This window comes from Lepisma saccharinum, chromosome 12 (genome assembly GCF_977018435.1).
Source record: "Lepisma saccharinum chromosome 12, izLepSacc3.1, whole genome shotgun sequence".
NCBI lineage: Eukaryota > Metazoa > Arthropoda > Insecta > Zygentoma > Lepismatidae > Lepisma > Lepisma saccharinum.
The window spans coordinates 50,445,095-50,473,088 of NC_139240.1; the positions used below are offsets into that span (position 1 = coordinate 50,445,095).

The 27,994-nt window shown below is 38.8% G+C and overlaps 2 protein-coding genes across 2 annotated transcripts in view; one reads left to right on the forward strand and one right to left on the reverse strand.

The window, feature by feature from the left end:
* Positions 1–27,994, reverse strand: part of LOC145996057 (EF-hand domain-containing protein D2 homolog) — a 104,479-nt gene that overhangs the window by 75,484 nt on the left and 1,001 nt on the right. The window lies entirely within an intron of this gene.
* Positions 1–27,994, forward strand: part of LOC145996058 (uncharacterized) — a 502,345-nt gene that overhangs the window by 55,745 nt on the left and 418,606 nt on the right. The gene's annotated exons all lie outside the window — the stretch shown is intronic.

A 27,994-nucleotide genomic window follows, 5' to 3' on the forward strand; every position in this document is an offset into this window, starting at 1 on the left:
CCTAGAATGTGTACGACTTACGGTCTCGACTCCGGGTTTCAGCCCCGGCCTGGGCATTGGTGTTCCTTTGTGGGTGTCCTTCGTCAATTTCATGTCATAATTCATCGACACGACGAAGATGAAAGAAAAAAGCAACCAGTGAAAATGTAAATTTACCCGTGCCTCTCATTTGTTGATTTATTTTTAATCTGTTGATATCCTGATATGAATTGGATTCAGGATTTTTTCAAATAAAAAAATAACGCCATAAGAGGAATGTAGCTCACTCTAAGCATGGATGGATAAAGACGGGAAATATGTTTGGAACCCGTAATGCAGATAATCTGTAATATCCGAGACTATGAACCTTGTAATTCCGGGACTCTGGGGAGGGAGAAGGGAAACTGGATCCGGGATTACATTTCCTACACACGCTCTCAACTCAATTGTCTCCCCAAATTTCGCAATAACCCAAGGGATAATTTTTGGTTATTTTGGCACGCCCAACCCCCCAGCGTATATCTCGAAGATTAAAAATTCAACACAAGTACCTGATAATGGAAGATACGATCTCCAAGGGCAACCGCACCATAAACATGTGTGTTTACCTTTTGCTCGAGTACGCAGTTTTAATTAAAATTATCAATTCCTGTTGTTGCAATGGAAGTGTCGTCACTGAACTTCCTTACCGCTTTGACGGAGCCTGGTTTTCTATCAATGCTCTTCAGGATCTTATCGAATGCTGAAGAGATAGTCAAGTGCTCGATTGTGTACATTTCCCAGAATTCTATGGAAAGCTTGCGTTTCCCTGTAGATTTTTGTTTGAGATCTTCGATTGGGTCAATATTTGTGAAACGAGCCGGCTTCGTGATGCGGTCATGTTTAATTTTCGAAGGGTGATAGGCCCGAAGAGCTACGAGCCCTTGAAAGATAGCATCTGTGCAGTGTTGCTACACTCTTTCATTGATTGATTTATTTGGTTTATTTTACTTCGCTTTTCTGCCGATTTTGGGTAGTGGCGAAGATGAGTGATGATGTGAAGGGGCCGGGATTTGAACTCAGGACCCCTGGCGTTATACTAACCACTCTACCACGTAGGTCGGTTGTTGCCATGACGGCACAATTAATTTGTATATCAGGACAATCCGAACATCAGGATGGCTGGATAAGTACGGATATCCGGATAATTCAGATAGTACAGATTTGATGAAGGATTTGTAGGAAATCCGTACAGTGAAATACGAACGTGACGAATAAATATGTGTATAGCTCGTGAAATGGATAAACAACAAAACTGTCCGGATAATGCACACAATCAGATTTCTTGACAAACCAGGTATCAGATATCCAGACAGAAAATTATCCAATATCCGGATAATATTTTATTTGGATTTGGTCATCCCTAGTGCAAACCACTTCAACTGAAGCTCTCCTGCCACCTTACACATTTTTATTTTGTTTCACCTCCTCTTATATTATTCTCTAATTGCATATCCTATCCTTCTAATAATAATCCTGTGCGTAACAGCCCATGAAGGGCCTTGGCTTACCTACCGACTGCCGGTCTCCCTCCCACGCTTTCCTTCGTCAACCAGTATTGGAATAGCCGGGGGGTCAGCCCGACGTGACCCCAGCCGTTGTAGTAGATCTACGCGACCGGATTACGCTTACTCATTCGAAGCTCCCAAATCTCCTCACGATGGTGGGTCGCCACTGGCCCTATACACAGGCCGAAAAGTCCCGGAGACTCGACCCGGGATCGAACCCATGCCGTCCCGCAGCCGCCGTCCAAAGCAAAGCGCCTTCGACCGCACGGCCACGGAGGAGGACTATCCTATCCTTCTAGTTTTCCAAATATTCTTCTGAGATATTTCATCTCTGTAGCTTGGAATTTAGAATATCTTTCTTTCTCTATATTTTTCTCTCTTTCTCCCTTTTCTGTTTTCTCTATCTCTTTCTCTTTTCCTCCTTGTCTATTTCTCTTTCTCCCTCTTTCATCTTTTCTCTCCTTCTCTATCTTATTTATGTCTGCATTGCTTGCTCGTTTATAGTGGATGGACAATAATCATATTATTCAAAGGCCATCTGGATGCATATAAGCACGTGCTCTGTCATAAAACTTTCCAAGTACCCTATACAAGAATGCGGATTTCTCCTTACCAAAAAGTAGTACGTGCATTTACATACGAGTCAATTCTAAGCTGTATAACCAAGGGAACAAAAGGACCACTAAGTATCCCTGTCTTTACATTGTCCATAGTCTCGCAAAAAAAGCAACAGGACGACATTCTCGAACCTTACAAGGAATTTCTAACATGGTTTAAAACCCAGGTGTAACATTTCATCGCCGGAACCAGAGACAAAAGACCTTTCATTCGCGCCTTCTAACGAACCTTTGCTCTGAAACAGGTCCACGGGCGTGACGAGAAAACTCGTAGTAACAAAATCTCCGTATGGAGGTCAGCTTCGGAGCAGCGGGGTGTAATTGTAGATGGGAGAAAGGACACTGAAAGGAAAGGGGAAGAAAATGTATGATTCTCTTTCACGTGTGCCCATGATTAAGGAGCGACGTCGAGCTCAAATATGGACCGGTCAAGTCGTGGAAGGCGTTACGAAGGGACCGGGATATCATTCAAACGACACACCTCCTATCCCTCTACTAAAAGGTGTGGTAACGCTGGACCCGTATGACGAAGATGTGCTCGTTCGCAGTGGAGTGGTTTGTTCAGGCTGATTTTAAATTTCCCCAGTGGTGTCGGCAGAGAAATTCGTTCGGGAGGGCTCAAGAGGACGAAATATTTTACATTTGACTGTTTTTTGTAGTCACTCGTGCTAAGATTCTTTCATCCTCTTTATTTTTCTTGTTCTACTTTTCTTAAATTGTTTCTCTTTTCTTCTTCCCTTCCTTTGTTTCTCTTTTTCCTACCGTCGTTTCTTTTTCTTCTTTCCTTCCGTCGTTACTTTTTCTTCTTTGCTTGCTTTGTTTCAAATCTGTTCTTTCCCCCTTTGTTTCTAATCTGTTCTTCCCTTCCCTTGTTTATCGTCTCTTCTTTCCTTCCCTTGTTTCTCGTTTCTTGTTTCCTCCTCTTTGTTTCACGTTTCTTGTTTCCTCCTCTTGTTTCACGTTTCTTGTTTCCTCCTCTTGTTTCACGTTTCTTGTTTCCTCCTCTTGTTTCACGTTTCTTGTTTCCTCCTCTTGTTTCACGACTCTTCCTTCGTTCTCTTGTTTCACGACTCTTCCTTCCTTCTCTTGTTTCACGACTCTTCCTTCCTTCTCTTGTTTCTCGTCTCTTCCTTCCTTCTCTTGTTTCTCGTCTCTTCTTTCTTCCTTTGTTTCTCGTCTCTTCCTTCCTTGTTTCTCGTCTCTTCCTTCCTTGTTTCTCGTCTCTTCCTTCCTTGTTTCTCGTCTCTTCCTTCCTAACTTTCTTCTCGTCTCTCCTTCCTTCCTCTATTTCTCTTTCTTCTTCCCTTCCTATTTCTTTCGTAATTCCTTTGTTTCTCTTACCTTCTTGTTCTTCCTTCTTTTCTTCATATTTCTTCCTTCCTTCCTTTGTTTCTCTTACCTTGTTTTGTTCCTCCTTCTTTCCTTCGCCTGTTCCTCTAATCCTTCCTTTCTCTTTCTTTCTTCTCTCATTCATTTGTTTCTCTTTGCATCATTTTCTTTCCTCTGGTCATATCATTTATTCTTTATGTATTTCTTTCTCCCTTGGTTCTTCCTATTCTTACTTCAAAGTTCCCTAAATTTTTTTTTAAGTTTACTTTACACACAGATGTCTTAATCGGGACTAGATCTGTAGCTGAAACCCGGGACATATTGGCAGGGAATACACTCTAATCTTCCTTCAGTTACAGTTATCATTATTCTTTAACGTCTCCCTGGATTTCATGGATTAAACATGAGTAACATATGTTTCAAATCGGGAACATCATTTATGGTAACCCTGTATATACTTTAGCCATTTGCCAGAGCATCGGCTCCCATTTTTTTCTCGAAAGGTTGAGAGCTCACAGGAACAAAATATGTAACGCAGCTCTCTAGGAAATTAAATGAGATGGGCTAAGCATTCAAAATATTAAACAGAAGAAAAGGAGACATGACAGGTATCAACATTGTGTGACCCCTTTACCAATATTTATGGCAACATTTAGTTTGTTAAGTATTTACGTTTACAATCCGGATACAAATCGCGACGGGTATTTGCAGTATGCTGACGACACATGCTACTTTCATTTACCCTTTTTTCTTCTACAAAGCATTGTCTGCTATTAAAGATCTCCCGGCATTCATTTAAAAAATCACGTGGTGGAGAAAGGAGTTTGATTGGTTTCTTGCTCAAGCCTTTCAGTAACCGTTAATTTCTTCCTTCTTCGCCGCAATTTAAGTTCTTTTCTTTTCTACCTGGTCGTCCCCGTTACGTCTATTTTTTACATCACTTCCATTCTTTATTTCTGTCTCCCCATATTTTTTCCTTTTCCTTAATTCCCTTTATCTTTCTTTCCTTCACTCTGTTTCGCTCTCTGTCTCGCCTTTCTACTTCCAGCGGTTCGATTCTCTTTCTTCTGTATTATCATTTCCATCTTTCCTATCTTGTATCTTTCTCTCTCTCCTCTCTCTCTCTCTCTCTCTCTCTCTCTCTCTCTCTCTCTTTCTATCCCTCTCTTTTTCTCTTCATGCCTCGTTTCTAGTGTTGGGCGATATATCTTCCAGACGATATATCGCGATATTGAAAAATATCGTCCAGACGATATCAAGTGGACAATATATCGTCATGATATTTGGCGATATATATCGTGTTGATGATATATCTTCACGATATTTTAGCGATATATCGTCATGATATTTGGCGATATATCTTCAAGATATTTGACGATATATATCGTGTTGGTGATATATCTTCACGATATTTTAGCGAAATTTATCGTGTCGGTGATATATCGTCACGATATATGGCGATATACCGTGCGTCCATTTCGATCTGCAGCCGAGAGATCGGGAGAAGCGTGGCGGGCGGCACTGACGGAGATGCCGACATTTGCGGCCTGAAATGCCCGCTTATTTTTATGGACATATGCAGACATTTATATAAATATTGCAAAACGAGCACTAACCTGTGTTATAAGAGTATGGTTTTAATTTTAGTAGCTTAGTGACTGTATGTGCCGATGATTTTGACACGCCCACCTCTTGTGAAACACGGCGTAGAGGTTTGTTTGGAGAACGTTCTAACGCTGCACCAATATCATCGAGTTTTGCTTCGGTTAGAATCCGTCGTTTTTGCTTAGGTGTTTTAAAATTTAACGATCCAGTTTTTCGTAATTTAAGGACAAGATGTCTAACCGTATCTGTGTGTGGAGTTGAAACGCATGGGAATTTCTGTACAAATTACCTACACACGTCTCGACACGAGTTTGTTTTCACGTAGGTACGTGTCATACATAAAAAAATCTTTGTTGTAACGTGAATCTTGCGGCTGGCATTCCAATAGTCTCACTGACACGTCACACATACACACTACAATAACACAAACAAGTAACTGCAAGTAACCAAGAATAACACTCTTGCGCACAGTACGAAATTAACACGCTCTTGGTTTACATTGCTCGCCACTATATTTACAACTCTGTCTTCATCTAGTCGCGAAGGAACAAAAAACTCGAGCTCGGAGATTTCGGATTGCAAGGAAGCTCACGAACACTATTGACTTTTAACGGTTTCTTCTACAGCGTAATCTTGATACAGTGTTACACATTCAAAACCTCCAAACGATCCCCATCGGCACAAAACTCTTTCAAGGATATAAACTTAAGCAGGACGTTACTGGTCAAAACTATGATTAAAATGTTTTATTATCTGTGGCTCTTAACATCGTTTCTAAAGCGTATTTATTTGTGCATATAAGAGCAGAACTTGGATGAATTACAGAAGAACTTTTGCGTGTTATAACACAGGTTAGTGATCGTCTTGCAATATTTATATAAATGTCTGCATATGTCTATAAAAATAAGCGGGCATTACAGGCCACAAATGTCGGCATCTCCGTCAGCGCCGCCCGCCACGCTTCTCCCGATCTCTCGGCTGCAGATCGAAATGAACGCACGGTATATCGCGATATCAAATTTCCGATATTCATCTCTGCTAGTTTCTCTCTCTCTCCCTTTCACCTTTTCTTCTCTCGCTCTCTCTCTCTCTCTCTTTGTGTGTCCTTTTTCTCTCCCTTCCCTTACTTGTGTACTTTTCTCTCTTTAACGAGGCAATACACGGTACTGAGGTACGCAGGGGGAGCTGATGGGGCAGTAAAGAACTCAGAAAATACAAGGGAGTAAATTCAAATTTCCCTACCATTTTTGTCTCTCAACAACTTTGAAAACAAAGGTTACAAGTGGTAATTACGAAAAAATATATAGCGTATTCTGCCCCTACCTAGAGCATAGCTGGTTCGCCTTTGTTCTTTGGAATGGTAATTCAGTGGTGGCTATTCTTGAGTACGTGTATGAATACTGGTATTTTCTCTTGTTAACTTTTAAAAATATTGTTTCTTAGCGCCATTGATTTGTCGTGGAAGTTTCGTCCTCGTTGATCGATTGATTTGCTTTATTTTACTTCGCTTTTTGTGCCACTTTTGGCTAATTTGCGAAGATGGGGATGAGTGATGATATGATGAATGTACACTCACAAACATCCATGTCCAGGCCAGGATTCGAACCCGGGACCCCTGGCGTCATTGCGCAATGTGCTAACCACTCCGCCACGGGGGCCGGCTCGTGCTCGTATTAAACAGATACAATAGCTCACTATTATTCGGTTTGTACAACAGCAGACTTTCAGTGGAATCGTGCGCCATGTGGCAACACTGTCGCAATGAGCCGCCCCATACCTGTAAGTATTCACAAACATTACGATACGAGGCATCATTATCGCACCTCTGTGGTATTATAATAGTAGCAACAAAAGCATAGTGGCCAGTATTCGATTAACGTGTCGAGATTTTTGTGCTACAACAATAAAAGATAACAATATATCTCAGAAGTAGCATTGTAAATGCACGACATGCTTCACTCTGTATACGTCCCGATGATAAACTGGTTATTCAATTAGCACCTATTTGCATTATCTCACACGCAAGTGTGAAGTCTGGGTGGCGCTGTGAGGTCGTAATGTCGCCTGCACAAAGATGAGTGGGGAAGGAGTGGTGCCTGACGATGAGGATGAATACGTGAAATTCATGACGGACGCTCTTTATGCTTTTCTGCTATTTGCCATTAAAACTGCGAAGTCAGCAAGAAATATGAATGTTTTAAGTCCATCTTGATGCATAGATGGACTAATCGGAACTGGACCTACAGTTTAAAGTGGGATCCAAACCACCATGTGCTTCCACCGGGTATCGAACCCGGGAGCCATTGATTACAAGGCGACGACGTGCTGGAAATGTGCCTAATGTTTGCAATCATACAAAAAGCAGAAACACGTATCTGACCGCAGACAAAGAACCATGTGACTTCTCGTTCCTTTACTCGCCAGCAATCCTATGGTAGCTAAACCGAAGAAATCGTAACTTCCGACCAATTGTTTGTCGGTCCCTTTCTTGGAAAATGCCTGCTTTGTTCCTCCATTTCTTCTTTAACTTGTCGCCTGTAAGCAACCTGTATTTTATCTACGTATTCTTCTGAATCTAATCTTTTCAATGGTGTAGGATACATATTACCATTTTCTTTGTTAGATTCTGTCGCTTACAACCAAATGTATCCCTCGTAATCCGTTTCCATTAGTGTTGTCCACAGTACGAGACGGGACAGGCTTTTAAAAATTCGAGACGAGACGAGATTGACCATGTGTCATGAGACAAACGAATATTTTCGAGACGAGACAGCATTTCCACGAGACTTCCACGAGACGAGACAGGCCAAAGTCTCGTCTCGTGGGCAACACTAGTTTCCATACTAACCGCATGGGGAAAGTATGGGGAGCGCGTTGCATTAAGCTAGGTTTTCCATTGCTATGGCGACAGCGCCGAAAGTGACGTTCACTTTACCAGCGTATAGCAAATGTATTATCGAATATGTCAAAGATCGTAGTCCCTCCCTTCCTACTCCTTCATGCATGACGCCTCATTACTAGACGTTACGACCAGTTTTATTACTGGGTAAATGCATTTACTTTTAGGTCTCTTTGTTACTTTCTTCAATATATTTCCACTACGCACGTAGCGTGCAACAGCACTCAAACTCTCCTCCCCAGTGGCGGCGATTACGGGGGGGGGCATGGGGAACAGTCTCCCCCCTCCACCAGGGACGGCGCCAGGGGTGGGCACGGGTGGGCAAGCGCCCACCCAAAAATTCCTGTGCCCACCCGATTGCCCACCCAATCAAATTCAATAAGTACATATACTTGGAGATATATGAATAATTTGATATGGTGTTCATAACATGTATATTTTACTTGTGAATGTTATCTATGCTAGAAATATTCACATATTATCAACCCATAAAAAGCCAATTTTGTCATTAGAAAGTGAAAGTAATTACTAGAGCTATTGAAACAAAAACTGTGATCAAATTAATACTTCCATGATGAAAAGCAGATAGTAGGCTTAGGAGGCTCAAAATTATGCAGGGTATGATCAAGATTAGATCAGAATTTACGGTGAACTTGAGGACTGCAGTTCCAGGCCTCCACATACGGATATAAATCCCGGCCTGGGTATGGTTAAAATAATCTCTAAATAAACAAATAAAATAATCATCTTAGCGTTACTTCCTGGGGCAACACAATACATTATTTTGACTTTTTAATTATTATAATGAGAATAATTTAATCAAGAAGACTTAGATGGGCAGGCCATGTGACACGAATGGCAGAGGAAAAAATAGTTTACAGGATTCTTGTTGGGAAACCAGATGGTAAGAGACCAGTAGGAAGGCCAAGACGAGGATGGAGGGATAACGTTGAGATGGACCTAAAGGAAATCGGCAACGATCAAAAAAGATTGGATTGATCTTGCCCCGAATAGGGACCGATGGAAGGCTTCTGTTGCTGAAGCCATAAACCTAGAGAGTATAATATAGTTTTAATTAGCTCTGCATTAAAATTCCAGAAGTGTCCCTTTTTTATTTCATTACAATTTTTATATACTTGTTATCTTCAAATATCAATATGGTATGCGATATATCAACTTTATATTCATTTTACTAATAAGAAGGAATCACAATAATCACTACAATACCAAAGTGAATACATTTTAATAAACCAGTTATGTATGGAAAAAGCTACAGAATTATTCAATTGCTAATGAGTGGCTTATTCTATTTAGAAATCCTCGTTCCATACATAAATTTTGCCACATGAATCAGCCGAAAATGTCAACAGAATCTGTAGATGCTGAAGTAAAGAAAAAAGTTATGTCACGAAGTATCCAGAAGACGATTTTATTAGTTTGTTTTTAAATCTACTTTTATTCTTAGTTAGGCTAATCGGGACTAAACCTACAGTTTAACGTGGAACCAGTGTGCATTGTGCTTCCACCAAAGGAGGGGGAAGTCGAACACAGGACGTTTTCATTATAATGCAACAGCGTTATGCCTTTTGGGGAAAAATATACAGAAAGAACTCGCACCAAACGTGGCATTTTATCACCTCAGAAGATGCGTCCAATTTAGGAGGGTGATTGCCTGAGACAAATATTTGAGACTTTCGGAAAACAACATCATTGTTCACGGAATTAGCTGGCTTGACTTGATCCACCAATGAAACGCTGTGCAATTGAAACTACCACCTCAACTTTCTAAGAGGTATGAACTAATGCAACTCCATTTTTGGAACAGTAAGTTGTGGTCGATTTGTTATATTTAACCTTTAAACAGCCGAGCCGGTTTTCGAAAGTAACCCCTCTCTCGCCGCGGCCTTAGCGCGCGATTTTTAAATTTTTACACTTATTTCAGAAAAACTTTATATCTCTGAGACACTTTGAGCAATCTACTTCTGATAACTTTTGTTTGAAAACAAAAACATCGGAGCACGCGACCGTGTACAATTTAGAGAGCCCAAGTGAGAAAAACGAGGTTGGGAGGGGCCAAGTCCCCAAATTTCAATGAAAAAAATCGCGTTCGCCGTTATTAACTTAGCTAATAATCTCTTCAATTCTGAAAAGATTTTTCGATCTTACTTGTTTGCGAGTGATATTCTGTCAAAATAGCCTTTCATTAGCCTGGGAATAATTCATGGACAATGAACAAAGAATTTGATTTCCGCGTGTGTTTTAAATCATTCCTAATAAGACGTTCATTTTAATCCAAACATTAGGATTATGAAAAACTAAGTATGCTGACCAAGGCAGTCATTTATTTTATTAAAAAACATAAACTAAACGTAACGTTTCAACCTTCTAGCAAGGTCTTCATCAGACTCTGTATCAAGTACAAAAGTAACAAGATACAAAAACAGGGCATTATATATACACAAACATTACTCCCTCCAGACTATTATGGGGGACTTAAAGTTAAACAGAGAATGGAAGAAGGTGTTAGAAAGAGTGGAAAGGACAAGAGAGAAAGAGGAGAGGAGAAGGGAGAAAAATGAAGGAAAAAGAGCGTGAGATTAACAACTTTCTAATAGTCTGGAGGGAGTAATGTTTGTGTGTATATATAATGCCCTTTTTGTGTATCTCGTTACTTTTGTACTTGATACAGAGTCTGATGAAGACCTTGCTAGAAGGTTGAAACGTTACGTTTAGTTTATGTTTTTTAATAAAATAAATGACTGCCTTGTTCAGCATACTTAGTTTTTCATAATCATGGAAACAAGGCTTAATGGTGTTATAATTAGGATTAGGAGAACCGGGAAGTGGGGGATGCAGTTTCCTCGCCAAATGTTGCTACTTTTTGCCCCTGCATTATGGCCTTTTTATGCTAAGCCTTTTCTACCAAGAAATAATATATTGTCCTTGCCCCTCAAATGTTGGCATCCAATCGCTGCTACTACAAACATTCAGATACATTTCTCAGTTGTGCAAAACCTTGTAAGCTAAGAAAAGTGATCCCCAAAGGAGTAAGAAAACTCTTTCAGTCAAAAACTCATACTATGAAAATACTATGCTCAGAAACATGCATTTAAATTACGAGAAACTTCACGATTGTCTACCATCGCACTTTCTATCATTGTCGCCGAATACATAAAATCAAGTATGTGCCTTGTATTTGCAACACAAGCTTAAACCTAATTCACATTTATTTCACTGTATTCACATGCATGAAAGAATATGATTTAGAATGTATGGCTGGAGTATGGCTGCGCATGCGTAAACACTTCCTTGAAATAATTGTGTCCATCAGAGACAAAACGCAAGGAAATGGAACAAGATGCGAGAAGAGATTAGAAAAGAATAAAGAGGAAAACAAGGAAAGGGAAAAAGAAGTAAGAGGAAAATCAGGAGTGTAAGAGAGAGGGGGATACATACGTCTTACGTACTGTACACATACATGGTCTTACAATTATACTGCCCACCCTAATCTATCAATAAGGAGCTTCTGCCCACCCGGTCGAAAATTTCTGGCGCCGTCCCTGCCCTCCACACACACTTTTTGCCACTTTTGCCCCCGTGCTATGCTAAACATTATCTACCAAGGGAAAGTAAACTGTCCTTGCTTCCTCAGCTTTGGAACCCAATCGCCGCCACTGTTCCTCCCTCTTCCTTTCGAGAATTTCGCTTTCAGTTCACCTGAGAACAAAGGCTTGCAGTATCGGAGTTCGTCACTTGAATTGTTAAAACGTCTCTCGGATTGACCTTCTGGCCTTTTCCCCTAGATAACCTTGAAGACAACAAGCCTTGTGATGCAACATAGTTTATCTGCAAGAACGTGATGTTCTTTCTCTTCGTGCCAGCTTAATGGTTACCATGACAACGCGACGATTTAATAGGATCCCAGAAGGGACATAACTAGTCAGCAAAAATGTTCACATGTATTTAAGTTAAGCTAAAACTCAGTCAAAGCAACAAAGGGAGGGCAACCCTTTTTGGGAAATTCTTCACTTTTTTTTTGCCTTCGACTTACAAGTCACCATACCCTGCAAATCCTCCAGAACATAGGCGTAACTTGTTGGGGGCACGGCGGGGCATTTGCCACCCCAAAATTTTCAGGTTAATTTAAATTTACAAGTTAATGGCACTTTTGTATACCTCCATGGACCTGAGGAGCAAAGTAATAAGAGATTTTTTTGTGATTTCGCAAATTCAGCAAATAATCTTGGATATACTAGTAATGGAATAGAAAACGTTATGATTCTGCCCCTCCCAGAAATGTAAGCTTCAAGTTCGATTCTGCCACTAAAGTACATTCATCACACCCATGTCGATGTCGCATTGCATGTGTTTTATAATGTTCTTAATCCCTTCCAGTTAAGACATCGTTTCAGTTTGATGCCTCGAATTTTGGTTCTTCAAATAACCTGGATGATTGTTTTTGTTTGTTTGATTGATTGATTTTACTTCGCTTATCTGCCACTTTTGGTTAATGGTGAAGATGAAGGGCAATATGACATGAAATTGATGAAAGGACAGTCACAAACTCTCACGGACTGCAACGAACTGACTGGGGTGTTTTAATAGTGTTGTTACAAACGAGATATTTCATATTGGAAACAATAACACGGGATTGAAAGCATAGCCCGAGCGGTTGAAAGAAAGGAGTTTCGAGAAGAGACATAGATGGCAGAATAAAACGAAAGAATATAAATAAATTTCTGGAGGATAATTATTATCAATTTAGTGAAAGTAAAAGTACGACAAAAATATAGAAAAGATAAAAGTTATGTATAAAACATAGATTATAGACGGAAAGGAAAATAGAAGTGGTTTTCAACATTCTACAAGTTTAAACATATAGTTATTTGTTAGGCATGCGTAAAGAAGTAATCAACGAGTTTTCTTACTTGATGGAATGGTAGTATCAGCATCGAAAACAACTTTAATTGTATGGTGTGCCTACAATACCTTTCATAGGTAGGCTGGGCACACCATACAATTAAAGCTGTTTTCGATGTTGATACTACCATTCCTTCAATTAAGAAAACTGAATCTACTGCTGCATAACATAAGATGTGCAGATATTGCAAAATAAAGTAGTAATTTAAGAGATTACTGTTCAAATCATTATGTAGATATTAAATAAATGCATACCTACAATGAACACATTCATTAACAGTAATATGCCGGCCCCCGTGGCGGAGTGGTTATCACACCGCGCTACGACACCAGGGGTCCCGGTCTGGGCATGGATGTTTGTGGGTGTCCCGTCCATTCATCATGTCATCACTCATCCCCATCTTCGCAAATTAGTCCAAAGTGGCACAAAAAGCGAAGTAAAATAAAGCAAATCAATCAATCAATTTAACAGTAATACCTAAAATATTTAAAAATATTGTCATCATTATTCTTATTTAAAACCATAAATACGTAGCATGGTCAAGGTTTTTATTTGTGTGTGTGTGGGGGGGGGCACCTCGCTCGGTTGAAAAATTTATCTTCAGCCGCCCCTGAACAGGAAATCAACCAGCTTTCCTCCACTTCCCACACCATTGTCTAACTGCCCTTATTAGCTTCGATTCAACAGATTATTTGTTTTGGCAAGTTAACGAAACAACTCCACATGACCTAACCGAAGTGCGTTTGTTTTGAAGGAATTCTTGTTATTCACGTCGAGTGAGACGGCAGAAAACACGCCATCATAAATAATGAACAAAAAAGTGGTAAAATTAGCTCAAGAGTAACAAGTGCAACTGGATTCCACGGGAAGACTGTTACGTAACGAATCCGACGCGAAATTAAAAGTGTGAACGGCCTCTTCGCCGTCAGCAGGGCCCTGAAGCACGTTGCACGCTTCGGCGATAGCATTTTTCCGTTCCTCTTCGAGAACAACCACGAAATCAACTTGGATTTCCTCGAAATCGAAGCGTGCGGCATTCCAATATTTGCACCTGAAATAGGAGGCCTTTTTCATTCTTTCTTTCCCTTTTCCAGTTATAACCCGGTCTCGTATCGAGTAGCAGAAACCTTGACCTACATTCGGAAATGCTCGGGTGAGCAGGGTTGCCATATGCACACCTGAAATAATGTGCATGGCGTACGCAATGGAAACCCAGTGTAGCCAACTTGCGTAAAAGAACTGAAGGTTAGTTTCGGGTTCACGTACAGTTCAAAGCAGGGGATTCTAATTATAAACGTGTACCCATTGGACCTCGTTCACAGCGCGACAGCCTTACTCTCTACACCATTATTATTATTATTATTATTATTAATTAGTTCAGCACAGGATACATCTCCCAAAAATGTTGAACATAATATACTATGCATAGAAAAAAAAGAAAATATTTAAAATTAACATTATATACACAATATTTACACTAATTTATGCACATGTTGATATATTTTTTCTTCAGTGCACTATAAATGAATCTGTGAATGTCAAATTGTAGAGTTGATTTAAAAAGTTCGTTCACTGTGTTCTGCATTCGCACTGCAGGTGAAAACCTATGTACGTTAAATCTTGACCTCTGCGCGTAGAATAGTTTTCGTTGTCTTACACTGTGCCGGCCTACATTAAAGGTTATGGTTTGTAACAGCTCGGAACACTGACAGTCATGTTTAATCCATTTCTATGTGAAAATGACGTCACTGACAACTCTTCTGCTAAATAAAGTGTCAAAACCAAAATGTTTATACAACGTTTTTGTGATAAACAATGTTCACCTTGAGACACAGCCATGTGGTTTACCATCGATGCGAGGAGATACGTCCATTAATTGCCTGCATGAAACACGAATAGTTACAAGTCACAAATAAGCAGAAAGCTTGTCATCTTTATATTTAATAACACAAAGTTCAGTTAGTATTCGAACAGAATGACCAAAGTAAGAAACAATTTAGATTGAAAGAATTTAGTGTAAAAATTGAGTAACATTTTTTTCTTTTTCATATTCTACCATTTCATCCAAAGAATGAATGGTTCCATAGTTTTCAAAAAACGAAATTCCAAAAATGAGACTTATGTCAAAGGTGACACAACATAAACTTTATGACTGAAATTTCTCCCTAACTTTGAGTGATTTTTCTTGAACGAGGTTTGTACATACATTCATACACACATAAGTGTGTGAGTATTTCAGTACACTAACTATAAAATGTAAACAACAATGAAATCCGTTGTACTCATTTGGTGACTCTAGCAGAAGTCCCACCAAGGATATAATTTTTTTTTTAAAATTTTATTTACGTGATGAGCACAATTTTAAAATCAGGTACATCACTACGTCTACGTACATTGGTCATACAAAATTAAAGAATTGAATACATAGTTATAAAATAATGCAGTGGATCATAATCTTATACATCATCATAAATTCAAATTGTAGGTTTCAACAAGTTCAGTTGCTAAACCTCTGGCCTTATTTAAACATGTAAGATGAGATATTCCTCTGAGATATTCGCTATCTATTTGGAAAGTTAAAATTTTCTGTACAAAATTTATCCTTTTCATTTTTCTTGTTTCTTCTAAGGTAGGCATACCCAACTGTGTTAACCACTCAGAATAATGTTCCTCATAGTATTTTTTTTTAAAACTTTGTGCATAATAACCTGATAAAACGTTTTTGAACTGATTCAACTTCTTGAAGGTGATTCGTGGCTGTCAGAAACCATAATTCATTAGCGTATTCAAGTATAGGACGAACTATAGTTTTATACAGGTATATTAAGGTAACTTCCTTTTGAAATCTTTCCATGAGAAAAATATGTAACCAAGCATCTTTCTTCCTCTTTTGCAGATTTCTGAAATGTGCTCATCAAATATAAGAGAGGAGTCTATTAATATTCCTAAGTCTTTATAATAATAATAATAATACATTTTGAATAGTTGTTATTGTATAATAATTATTATTATCGTAATATGACTAATAATTATTACTGCTATTTCTATTCAAGTTTGGAATCCCGACTTGGGCATGGATGTTTGTGAGTGTCCAATCATCATATCATCACTCATCCCTATCTTCGCAAATTAGCCAAAAGTGGTACAAAAAGCGAAGTAAAATAAAGCAAATCAATCAATCTATTGAAGTTTTATCAACGAGCTGACTTCCCCTGCCAAAATTTCTGTGGTCTCCCATGATATGTAATATCCCTTTACGATAAGGAATTTCAACTAATGGTTTGTTCAACTTTGTGCACAAACTAAGGCTCGAATAATATTTTCAGACGCGAAAATTTACCTCAAAACGGAATTTAGGTAAAAATGGCAAAGGAAAAAATGGCAACGGAAAAAATGGCAAAGTGAAAATGGCAAGCGGAAAAAATGGCAAAGGGAAAAAATGGCAAAAGGAAAAAATGGCAACGGTAAAAATGGCAACGGTAGAAATGGCAAGAATAAAAATGGCAAATACAATATAGGCTACCTATTACGATTTTACGTGAAAATTGAGAAATTATGTGTCTTGCATTTCACAGTTTGAAATTAAAATTTAATATAATTTAACGTCTTTTAACATTAATTTGTCTTTGAATGGAAACATTTTATTTGATGTTTCCAAAAATAATGCCGTTTATTTCTTTATTTCTTTTGGCAGGAGTTACTGCCGCTATAGAATCACATACTAATAAAAGTTAACCTTTGTAAATAATTTGAAAGATGTGTGATTGATGTAACGTAAGAGGAGTGCAGCATTGAATGGGTTTTCATCTTGACTGAAAACAAGTTTATGCTTTGCGCGCACCTGCTGACCAGTCACACAGTAGGACTTCAAGTCAGCCCTTATCTACCCCCCCCCCCTCCCCACTAAGAGGGACGAACTTGTTTACTTTTTTAAAATGAAAATTGTTAAATCTTGGAAAGCTGGAGATAAGCTCTTCTTTCTACAAGAGTCTGATCTGAAGAATGTTATAAGGTGGAGGAACAATTTCAAGTGTCGAGGAATTCTAAAAACAAAATTATTGAAACAAAATCCTGTGTGTTCCTATGACCATAATCATTCGTCTGAATATGATGCTGTGAAGGTTTAAGAAATTCAAAATATTAACCCTCCCTTCATATGAAATGTCATTATATGCGAGAAAAAATATTGCGCTACGAAGTTCAATAGAATATACATATAACACCCGAAATAATGAGCTTCTAAAGCCATACTTCACAACACGTTGACTGCCATGAGACCCAAAAATGGGTCTCAAGTATCGTCATTCATGAAGCCGTGATACCCATTTGTGTGTCTCACCTCAGCAATTGCTTCAGGCCGCGATATTTTTTCGAGACATTCGAGACGAGACGAGACTTTTCAAAACCGTCCCGTCCCGTCTCGTGTCTCGTCTCGAATTTCAAAAGGCTTGTCCCGTCCCGTGAGCAACACTACTAGATAGCAACAGGCGATTACAACAATGGCGTACAAATGGCCGTAACATTGTAGTAATAAGCCTAGTGCTCTGTGATTATTTATGATGACTTTATTTTATTGATTTTCAATACAACAGGCCACATTAAAAATTCCTCGTTGTTTGAAATTTGTTGTATTTCAGGAAAGAATTAAACAAAGAAGGAGAAAAATAAAGGAAGAAGAAGAAATTAATACTATATTCAGTGTGATTGAACGTGTAGATTGCATTTCGTGCAATATTTTATGGAAGAAGCACTTCTGTTGTAGTATGTTCTGTTGACGATGTATGAACAAGCAACAGAAAATATGCGTGCAACACTGGACGAGCTTGATAGTTCAAGTGATTGAATTTCGTTATTTGAAGAAACCAAGTCATTTACAAAAAAAAGTGAGACACAGAAATGGGTCTCATGGCCTTCTGATCAAAATTCTCTTCTCCAGGCCACGATACCCAAAACTGGGTCTCAAATTTAAATTGAATTTTCAACGGTTTTTTGGATTGTTTTGAAATTTCTTGTCCTTCACAGATCTAATGACACCAACTTGATCCATTTTCACATTTTTTTTACTTGGCCCCACTATGTCATTCAGACAATCTGGCCTTGGCAGTCAACGTTTAACATTAGTTCAAGAGGAACCCGAACATATGGCAATTAAAATATTCAATAACCTACCAAATGATATTAAAGCAGGAAATATGACAAGTTTCAAAAACAAATTAAAAAAAAAACCTATTAGTTAATAACGAATATTATAGAGTAAATTGTAAATTATAGAAATTTTGTAACTAGCTATATTTTTTATCTGAACTGTACTGAACCCTCCAAATACCAATGTGTATGGTTTATATGGAGTAATGCAATTCAAATTCAAACATCCTACAGAGTAAAGACTGTAGGCTTTATTGTGGAAGCTAATCAGGTGCATCCAGCAAGAAAATGAAGCAGTGAAAGCGATCATTCTGCACCTGAGAGAGGACAACTGCCAAAGAAGAAAACTTGCCATTTTCACTTTGACCATTTTTTCCGTTTGCCATTTTTACTTTTGCCATTTTTTCCGTTTGCCATTTTTACCTTTGCCATTTTTTCCGTTTGCCATTTTTACTTGGCCATTTTTTCCGTTGCCATTTTTTCCTTTGCCATTTTTACCGGACACCCTCAAAACGCCAAGAAGAATTTGGCTGTTGCGAAATTTTCGCTACAAGAATGTTATAGCAAAGTTACACCTACAATTTTACAAATGTAGCTCCGCTCCAGTGGCGCTGTTACAAGTAGTACTCCCGACCACTGGAACGTGATATCAATAATCTTCTTTTTCTGTTCTTTCATTCAGTTACTCCAAGCACTACTGTGGGATAACTAATAATAATAATAATAATAATGATAATAGACAATGAGACGAAATTTGCGATAGCTGTCAAGTTTTTCCGAGATCAAGGGAGGGAAATAGTCAAAGAGGGTTTTTTTTAGTCTAAAAGGGAAATTGTGCTTAGATTGTGGCAACACTGAACTCAGGTATGGACGGGAAATCTGGAATGCTGTCTTGTATTTTCTCCAGTTGCTTCCACCTGGAAGATTTCTCGGAACTGAGGTTTCCACGCGAAATGCAGCGAAACAGGTTCAAGCTGGAAGTTCTATTCTTTCGGAGGAAAGATCAGACATCTAGTCTCGGATCAATGAAACCTTCTCAGGTATCGCTGTATGACAACAAGGAAAACAGTCCAAAGCTGGCAAGATATCGTGGATAAGATAGCACAAAGAAAAGGTATTTCCAATTTTCCAGAAGTCTCATTGCTTCAACAAATGCTACAGCTCTTATTCATCAGCTTCGGTAAATATACAGGAAAAGGTCAATCAACGCGTTTGGGATTTCCAGATATTGGGAAACGCTGCCATGGAAACGAACAAGGAAAACAAACAATAGATTTGCAGTCAAGACTGATACACATTTACCAAAATGCTCCATTTTCAGTCACAGTGAAATTTACCATTTAAGTCAATGAAAAGGCTTCTGAGATATCCTACTCCTTGGTCGAATAGCAGCTGTGGGACTTTATTGAGCTGTACAGCTACAAATTTATAGACAGAATAACACCATAAGTAGCACACAGGAAAGGAATTATTTCTCAGACGTCACGTGGTTTTCTTCACGGTAGCTTCGTTCTCACAGTGATTGTAGAATAGTATTATTTTGAGAGAGAGAAAAAGGCAGCAGCTGGAGGAGATTGATATTGTGAAGTTCGTAGAACCAGACATGCAGAGAGGAAAAAGATGTAGCTAGAGGAAGGGAAAACAAGAGGAGAGACTAAGAAAGAAAAAAAGGAGGGGGAGAAGGGCAGAACAAGAGGAAAGGCGAAAGAAGAAGATGAAAGGAGACGCGTGTGGGAAAATTGAGAGGAAGTGGGAAAAGTAAGACGAGGAGTAAGGGATAAAAAGAGAGGTAGTCAAGAGAGAGGGAGAGGAAGAAGAGGTAAAAGAAAAGAGAGAGGAAGAGGAAAAGGATAGAGCAAAAGAGACAGGGAGAGAAAACATAGAAAGAGAGGAAAAAGGAAGAGCAAAAGTGAGAGGAAGAGAAAATGAAAGAAGAGTGAAAAAGAGGGAGAATTTAAAAGAGATGGAAAGAGAGAAGACGAGGAAAGAAAGAGAAAGAGATGGAGAAAAAATAGAAGAAGAGGGGAAAAGAGGGAGAGGAAAAAGAAAGATCAAAAGATGGATGGAGAGAAAAAGAGAGGAAGGGGAAATGAGGCAGAGAGTTGGTGTTTTAAGTCCACTTTGTACACAATAAGGCTAATCGAGACTGGATCTACAGTTTTAAGTGGAATCCGAACCACTATGTGCCTCCACCCCTTAATTACAAGGCGACGGCGCTATGTCACGTGCTGCTAATTTAATAAATAACTAATTAACTCAACTAACTCAACTGAGCTGAGCTTAGCAACGCAACAACGAAGAATCTCTCGCCTCACCTGCTGGGCGAATTAAACATTACATGAAATATAATACGGTCAGGATAAGTGCCTAACAGTCGGAGTTACCGAGAATAAACCTAGGAGGATTTGATTTTAAATACCTGAAATGACGTTACATAATACTACGGTGTTTCTGAATATACACATATATTAAAGCACAGATAAAAACACAGTACATCTTGCCCTCTTTCACTCGATCTCACATTCATACTCTCATTCCATGGCATATGGCGACAATATGACAATTACAAAGGTTAGATTAATTACTACTTTGACCATACTCTTGTTATGTCTGGCTACATTGCCTTTTACAATTTATCGTTTAGGATTTTTAGTATAAAGTGAATAATTGTTCCTTGTGCGAACCCCTTCTATCTTTTCTGAAGGTATAAATATATTCAATGAACTGTCGTTTGCGGCTAACATAAACTCTCATCTTTAAATTGATTATTCCGCCGGAATACAGATGCCTAGGGATGCCATAGCACTGATTTAAGTTAAGCAATGATTTGATTTACGCAGATTCGCGGTAGATAGTCGTCATCTTTCTCACACACGCACATGGTTGGATCTTACCTTCGCTGCATTCCCTCTGACCTGGGCTGGGTGAAAGTGGTCCTACAGTTTTGGAAGGCCTCCACGCTCCATTGTAGCACCTCGCGCTTATCCTGGTTGGCGAAAGTGGATCAGTCGGCAGCTCCATCTGGCCTCATCGGATCCTGGCTTCACTCGTTCACTGTCGACTCCATACGACAACTTGCGCAATAATAGGTCAGTTCTTCGCGGTCACTCGTAAGTACAGATACGTGACTTGGGCGATGAGACGAACATACGCGATGAGCCATTCGCGGTTTCACATGGATATCAAATGTTATTAACTTTCACTACTTTGGACGTTGTTTCGGACGATTGACACGGGTGGACGTGTCTGGCGTTATTCTCACATAACCACACGTATGTGCACGGATGCGTTGACGGCAAGGGGGAGTAACGACCCCCTGGTTCTATTCTGCTCTACTCCATGGCTCTGAAACACTCACTCGAGGAAAAACAAATCCAGACCTCGAGTCTGCTTGCAACTCGCAGCTCGGTCGCGCGTAGCTCACACTCCGGTGGCGATTGTAGGCAAAACTGTGCAAAACTGTTTCAAATCATCCCTTTTATTCCAGATTTGAACGTAGTGACGCGCTACCCTCTATGATCAGGTGCTTGTTTATTGTTTCTGGTGCTTTGACCGTTGTCCTCCTATCCTGGTCAATGCTCACTCCGGTCCTTAACCTTTGGTAGCAGCCCCTCGCGCAGAGATTAGGCTAACTCTTTCTCCATTGTAGTCAGTCACGAAAAGCAAGGACATCTCAGTAGGGTAGCTTCTCCCTTTCAATTCAGCGATGAATCTTTAATAATTCATAACTCCCGTAGTTCTGTTCTGATTAGGCTCAAATCTTGGAATCAGTACTTTCATGATGTGGTCTTCCGCTGGTTGAAATCTCATCAAATTCGGTCCATTGGTTTAGAAGTTGCATTTTTCTTGTTATTCCCATAAGAATGCATGTAAATCCGAATTCGGGCGAAAAACGGTGGTTGAGCAATCTAGTGTTGGCTAAGGCAGTTCGCTAGACACCTGTATTCGCGACGGATATTAATAATACCAATTGCAATTAATTCCTACTAACGGGCAATTAGATTAATTACTTGTCACTCAATATTTGACCGTTATAGCTACCACTACGCAATTGGGGAGGACCTCGAAGATGAAGAGAGAAAGGAAGGGGAAAAATAAGGAGCAAAAGAGAGAGGGAGAGGAGTAACGGAGGCAAGGGAAAAGATAGGAGGAAGACAGAGGTAGATGTGAAAACAGAGCCAGAGGAAAATTTACAGGCAAAGAAGAGAAAGATATAAAGAGCGAGACAAAAATTTGAAAACTGCAGATAAGAAAAATTAGATACTGATTGCGAGAGCCATGAATGGACTGTTGCAAATTTAGTGAACATTATATTTCTTCACAAGTGTAGAAAGCAAGAACCACTTATACCGAAGATCACATAAATCCTACGAACATCGCTCCGCCAAACTCAAGAAAACCAAAAACGAGCTAATTAATCCTATAGCAGGAACAGCTAATTAAATTCTACTTTAAAATATCATTACGCATTATCTGCAAAAAAATCTGCAAGTGCCTCAACACTACAAGAAATTTATCGCTCTGTTGCACTATGACCTGATTTTTGCCAATTTTTGCAACAATAATTCGCGTTTGCCGTGCAACTTTCGCCTTGATTTGGAACCTACTTGATTTTATCCGAGACACTTCCTTTTATTTCCAACATACACCAATTCAAGATATTAATTCGCTGTAGAAAAATTATAATGAAACAAGATCATGATGACAACGGAGAGAACAGAACAATTCAGTATCGTACAATGAAAACGGCTGCAAGAGAAGTGGTAATGAAAAAACGAAAAAAAATAAGGTACTAAAACAATAAAATAAAGTAAGATTTAAAGATGAAAATATCAAAATAAAAACATTAAAGCAGTGTTGTTCAAGTTCCAGGAACCCATACATTCTAATGCGTTCTATTGGGTACCGCAAAACGACCGGAATTTTTTTCTCGCACGATTTAAATTCGGTCCAAGTTGTGTATTGTTTAATTTAACTGCATTTAAATTCATCCGGAAAAAAATATTCCTGGACCGTGTTTAAAATGATCCGGGAAAGAAAGGTTCCTGGACCGAATTGAAATACTTTAGAGATAAAAATGCTCTTTACGGTCCTGAACCCATTTAGGCTTGCTGATTTTCTCTCTACTGGACCGGAATTGAATTAATTTAAAATTCCTGGACCTTTAACAACCCTGCTTCAATTTTGGCACTTAGGGTTCGAATATTTCACATACGTGGTTTTAACACGGCAATGCGCGTGCACACGGTTGCTCAGTCGTAACAATATTCACTGATCCCGTGATTACATTCACAGCTCATGGCCGCGACTGGCAAATAAACAATCCATATCGTTAAATATTCAAATCGCGAATTATTTTCGCACGTCAAGGACTTGGGAGATAACTCCCGAGAACCGCGTGAAAGAAAGCAAAGGAAATGCCAGTATATTCCCCTCCTCATACACAATGTCTTTCTGTAACCAAACACGAAAAAAGTGTTACGTAAATGAACTGCCCTACATGCTCATTGTTTCACACACGGATTCATATATGTATCTGTGATCCTTTATGTCCACCAAGGCGAAACGGTCCGTACGTAAACTGTGTGCAAGTGGGGAAGCACGCGGGATTAACTAAGCGTTGCGATAGGCTGCAAGTAATTGAGTGAAGCAGCCAGACGAAACGTTTCGTAAAAGCATGCGAAGACGTTGTATAATAATCTTGACAAAAGAGAAAATTACGCCTTTCCCTGTTGGGATAACGACAATCTGGGTATCGTATGTTTTGCAGCCTTGTACCTCAATGAAAGCGTGCATCAAGTGCATATCAAAACGAAAGTGCAGTTTCATGAGTAGTGCTAGGAAGTTTTTTTTTTCTGGGCCTTGAAGACAATTCTAAACCCAACAGCAGTGCGTTTCACAACAGTTAGAACCAGAAAACATTCTTTTTACTTTGATTTTTTCAATTTTCCTGCCTTTTTTGGCTTTTAAGTCGTTTTTCAGGTTTTCAGTTTTCGTTGCAATTTTTTTATCATTTTTGAAGTTCCTTTTCGTGAATTATAAAAGCTTGCTCGCCATTAATCGAAAATATGGTCAATGCAAAAAGCAGAACTCAAATCTTTGGTAGTGTATTAAATAAGCAATTGCAGTAAATTTATTTTTCCTTCAGCAAGCTTCGAATACTTTGGTTGAACCTTACTTTGAGGTTCCCTTGCTGGCCACTATTATCGATTTAATCTGTGTTTTTTTTTTAAAAGTAAAATTAGTCAAAACATTAAGAAATATTTACTCTGATTTTTCTGGATGGATGTGGACCCTTGGTCCAATTACAGGGTGTCTACCAGTGAAGAAAGTCAAGAATTTTTGCTATTTTTCACAGCATAGTGAACTTACATTGTTATGTACCTGTACTGGGATTAGAAAAAAATGAATATTTGGAAATCTAAATTGTATTGGGTTGAGATTTGTCCGCTTTGTTTCTTGAGAGTCACTTTCTTATGTGCGTGAAGTTTTGTAAAAATATTAAATAAAATAATGTGGCCATTCCCCATCCAGGTTGAATTCTGAAGCATAATAATTAAAGCAAGTCTTAATCTCTTGTTAAAGTACACCTTCAGTTTTCATCTTAACTGGACTTGTGGTAGGTTTTTTTTATTGAATAAAAATATATTTATTTAAATAATTTTGCAACTATAACTAAAAAAGGGGACGATTAAATAAATGTTAAGAAAAAGGGGAAACAAGGTCATGAAAAAGGAAAGAAAGGTCAAGAAAAAGTAATGAATTTCGGATTTTTTTTTGTAGACACCCTGAATAAAAAAAAAACTCGAAATTAGTTCCCAAAGCTTCAATGTAGTGATGTATTCTGAAAATTTTAACTGGTTTACAGCAAAAATTCTTATTTATTACATATTAATTAGATATAGAAATAAAACACGAATGCAGGCATGCAATTAGAAACAAAAACAGAAGACCGACAACTTCAAATATTTCGGCAACTTCTATATACTCGTATATGAAAAAACTTGGTTTACTTGCGGTGTAACATGGGAACACGCCACTGGCTTCAATTCAAAGGCATTTTAATAGCCATTTCGTGCCTTGTAAAAAAGCTATCCTTAGTCTTTTTAAAACGTTCGAAAAGGATCAAACATAAAGAAGTCAAACCGCAATCAAATAGGCAATATTTCTACCTCTAAGCGTGCTTTGAAATCTTAACGTGATGCTGTGAAGTTAACTGAAATTTATTATACGTAGAATTATGCTTCAAATTTATCTTTGAAAAACATTTTGCGGTTGCATTTGTGTGCTTGCAAGAAGACTTAGGTGGGCAGGCCATGTAACACGAATGGGAGAGGAAAGAAGAGCTTACGGGATTCTTGTTGGGAAACCTGATGGTAAGAGACCAGTAGGAAGACCAAGACGAAGATGGACCTAAAGGAAATCGGCAGGGATGGAAAAGAGTATATAGATCTTGCTCAGGATAGGGACAGATGGAAGGCCTGTGTTGCTGCAGCCATGAACCTTCGGGTTTAAGAAGGCTAGAGAGTTAGTTAGTTATTTGCGTGCTTGCTGTAAGCTCGAAGGGTTATACCAATTACCAAAGGTTCAAGCAAACTTTAACGTCGAAATTTCACGAGAAAGCAAAAAAAAGTACATTGTTATGATCAAATATTAATTTTAAAATTGCACCCCACTACTTTTCGCCTTAACAGGACGTGCTTTAATCAAGATAGCAGATCTGACACAATAAACCATGTATCATATTCCCTACAAAAGCCTTTGTTGCTTTATGAAAACTGAAGGCAGAACAATCTGCTAATTATGCTCAACTTTGCGGAACAGGCGAGAGAAAGTCGTAAATTACAGGAGGAAGGTATTGTTCTGGTCATGACTGAGAAGGAAGAAGATAAGGAGCTATAAAAACAACGCCTCATTGGTCAATTTTTGTCCATCGTAGACCTTCAGAGCCAAAACATTGCGTTAGTGTGAGGATATAAGTCTGGCAGGTTCATGGCAGTCATATTTGGAATAAATATTCATCTTCAAGAAAGCGGTAGATTCTTGTAAGGACATTTCGTGAGCTACATAGTCAGTTTATTGTTAGGGAGAGGATTTTAAGGTGCAAAATTATGGTCGGAAAGAAAAAAAGAGGTGCTGGAAAAGTTTTGAAAAAGGTGCAAACAAAAAGGTGCTGATAGAATGCCTTTATTCAATGCTCTCTCTTTCTGCGCCTTCTGTATATAATTCGCGCGGACCGCGTAGAGAACTGTGGTTCTGCCGTATAGGTTTTGTTGAAGTTTATTTCTTCTCTCGCGGGTTTTGCTACATTATCTTGGGAACTATTTGGGCTGCAATGATTGTATTATACCATTTTGTAGCTCTCGTTCTGTTCTACAAAATGAGACTATAGGATTTTATGTAGCTGCTCAAGAAGAGTGAAAATCATTTATTTTTCTGTCCAATTTCTTAACAAAACATGAAAGAAAAGGAAGGAAAAATAGTGCTGAAGCATCAAAGAGATAGTAAAAAGGGGATAAATGTGCTTATATCCAGAAAAGGTGCAAAAAGAAGGACCAAAGTATGTTCATTCTACTTGATTTCATGTCTTAAAATACATATCTCAAACGATCGGTATGAAAACAGCTCTATTTTTGGAGGTTCCAAAACTGGCAGGGGGCAAGGTACCAAAACTGGGGAGGGGGAGTACAGTTTACTTTCCCTTGGTAGATAAGCTTTAGCATAGTGCGGGGGCAGAAGTGGTAAAAAGAGGGGGGCAATGCCCCCTAATCGCCGCCACTGTCAACGACTTACTGTATTTGGGGGGGCGTCCTGGTGGTCCGGACACAACCTTTAAAAACTTGCCAAGTACTAAAAAAACATAACCTGTTTAACATTTGTTGTACCGGGTGTCCCAGAAGTCTTTCTCTGATTACAAACTTTATTCATATCCGCTATATGCAAGGTAGAGATGTGAAACTGGTGCCAAAATGTTGGAAACCTAACAAAGTTTTGTTGCAGGTTTAAGTAACGTGGCTGAAGTGTAGCAGTGTCAGTGCCCAGAAAACCGGAAACGTTCACAAATCAGGAAAAAGCTCAGCATGTCCTCTGGTATCATGAGACCCAGTCACCAATAACAGTGCAGAGGAACTTTCAAATGTACAGGATTCTTTCGTCTAGAATATCTGCCATCAATAAGATGGTATTTAAAAAACGGAATTTATCTTCATTCCCAAATCCTGTCAAGTCCAAGAAACATTGTATGGAAAGATGCCACCCGATGTCAAGAGCATTAATTCCGGATTCCTTGGCACTGACACTGCTACACTACAGCCACATTACTGAAACCTGCAACAAATAAACTTGGTTAGTTTTCCAACATTTTGGCACCACTTTCACATCTCTACCTTGCATATAGCGGATATGAATAAAGTTTGTAATCAGGGAAAGACTTCTGGGACACCCGGTATAATTTAGTGTTATTTCTTTGGTAGGCAAGGATTACATTCGGATCATACGGCTTTGAATGACAGTACCTAAGATTTATGTACACCGATATTTATAATAATATGCATAAAATTTTAATCAGGAACTTTACTTCCGTCGACTGCACGTAACATCCACTTTTGTTATTCAATAAATAATAAATCATTTATCTTTTGGACATTAATTTCTTTGCCAGGACCATCGGAAAGGTCCCATAAGAAAGAACATCTAAATGTTTATGGGGTGTAAGCATGGACGTCCGCAGGATTTTTTCCAGGGAGGGGCAAGGAAGATATTTTTTTCCAGGGGGGGCGCAAACAAGGCACATTTTCCCTAATCATAGTGTTGTTCCCTCAAAAAACATTGCTTAAATTTGAATTTACCATATTCATGTAATAATTAACATATTATTGTCGCTGAAATGAAATTATATGTGAAAAATATAAATTATTTGTTGACTTTCATTTTCCAGGGGGGGCACAGCCCA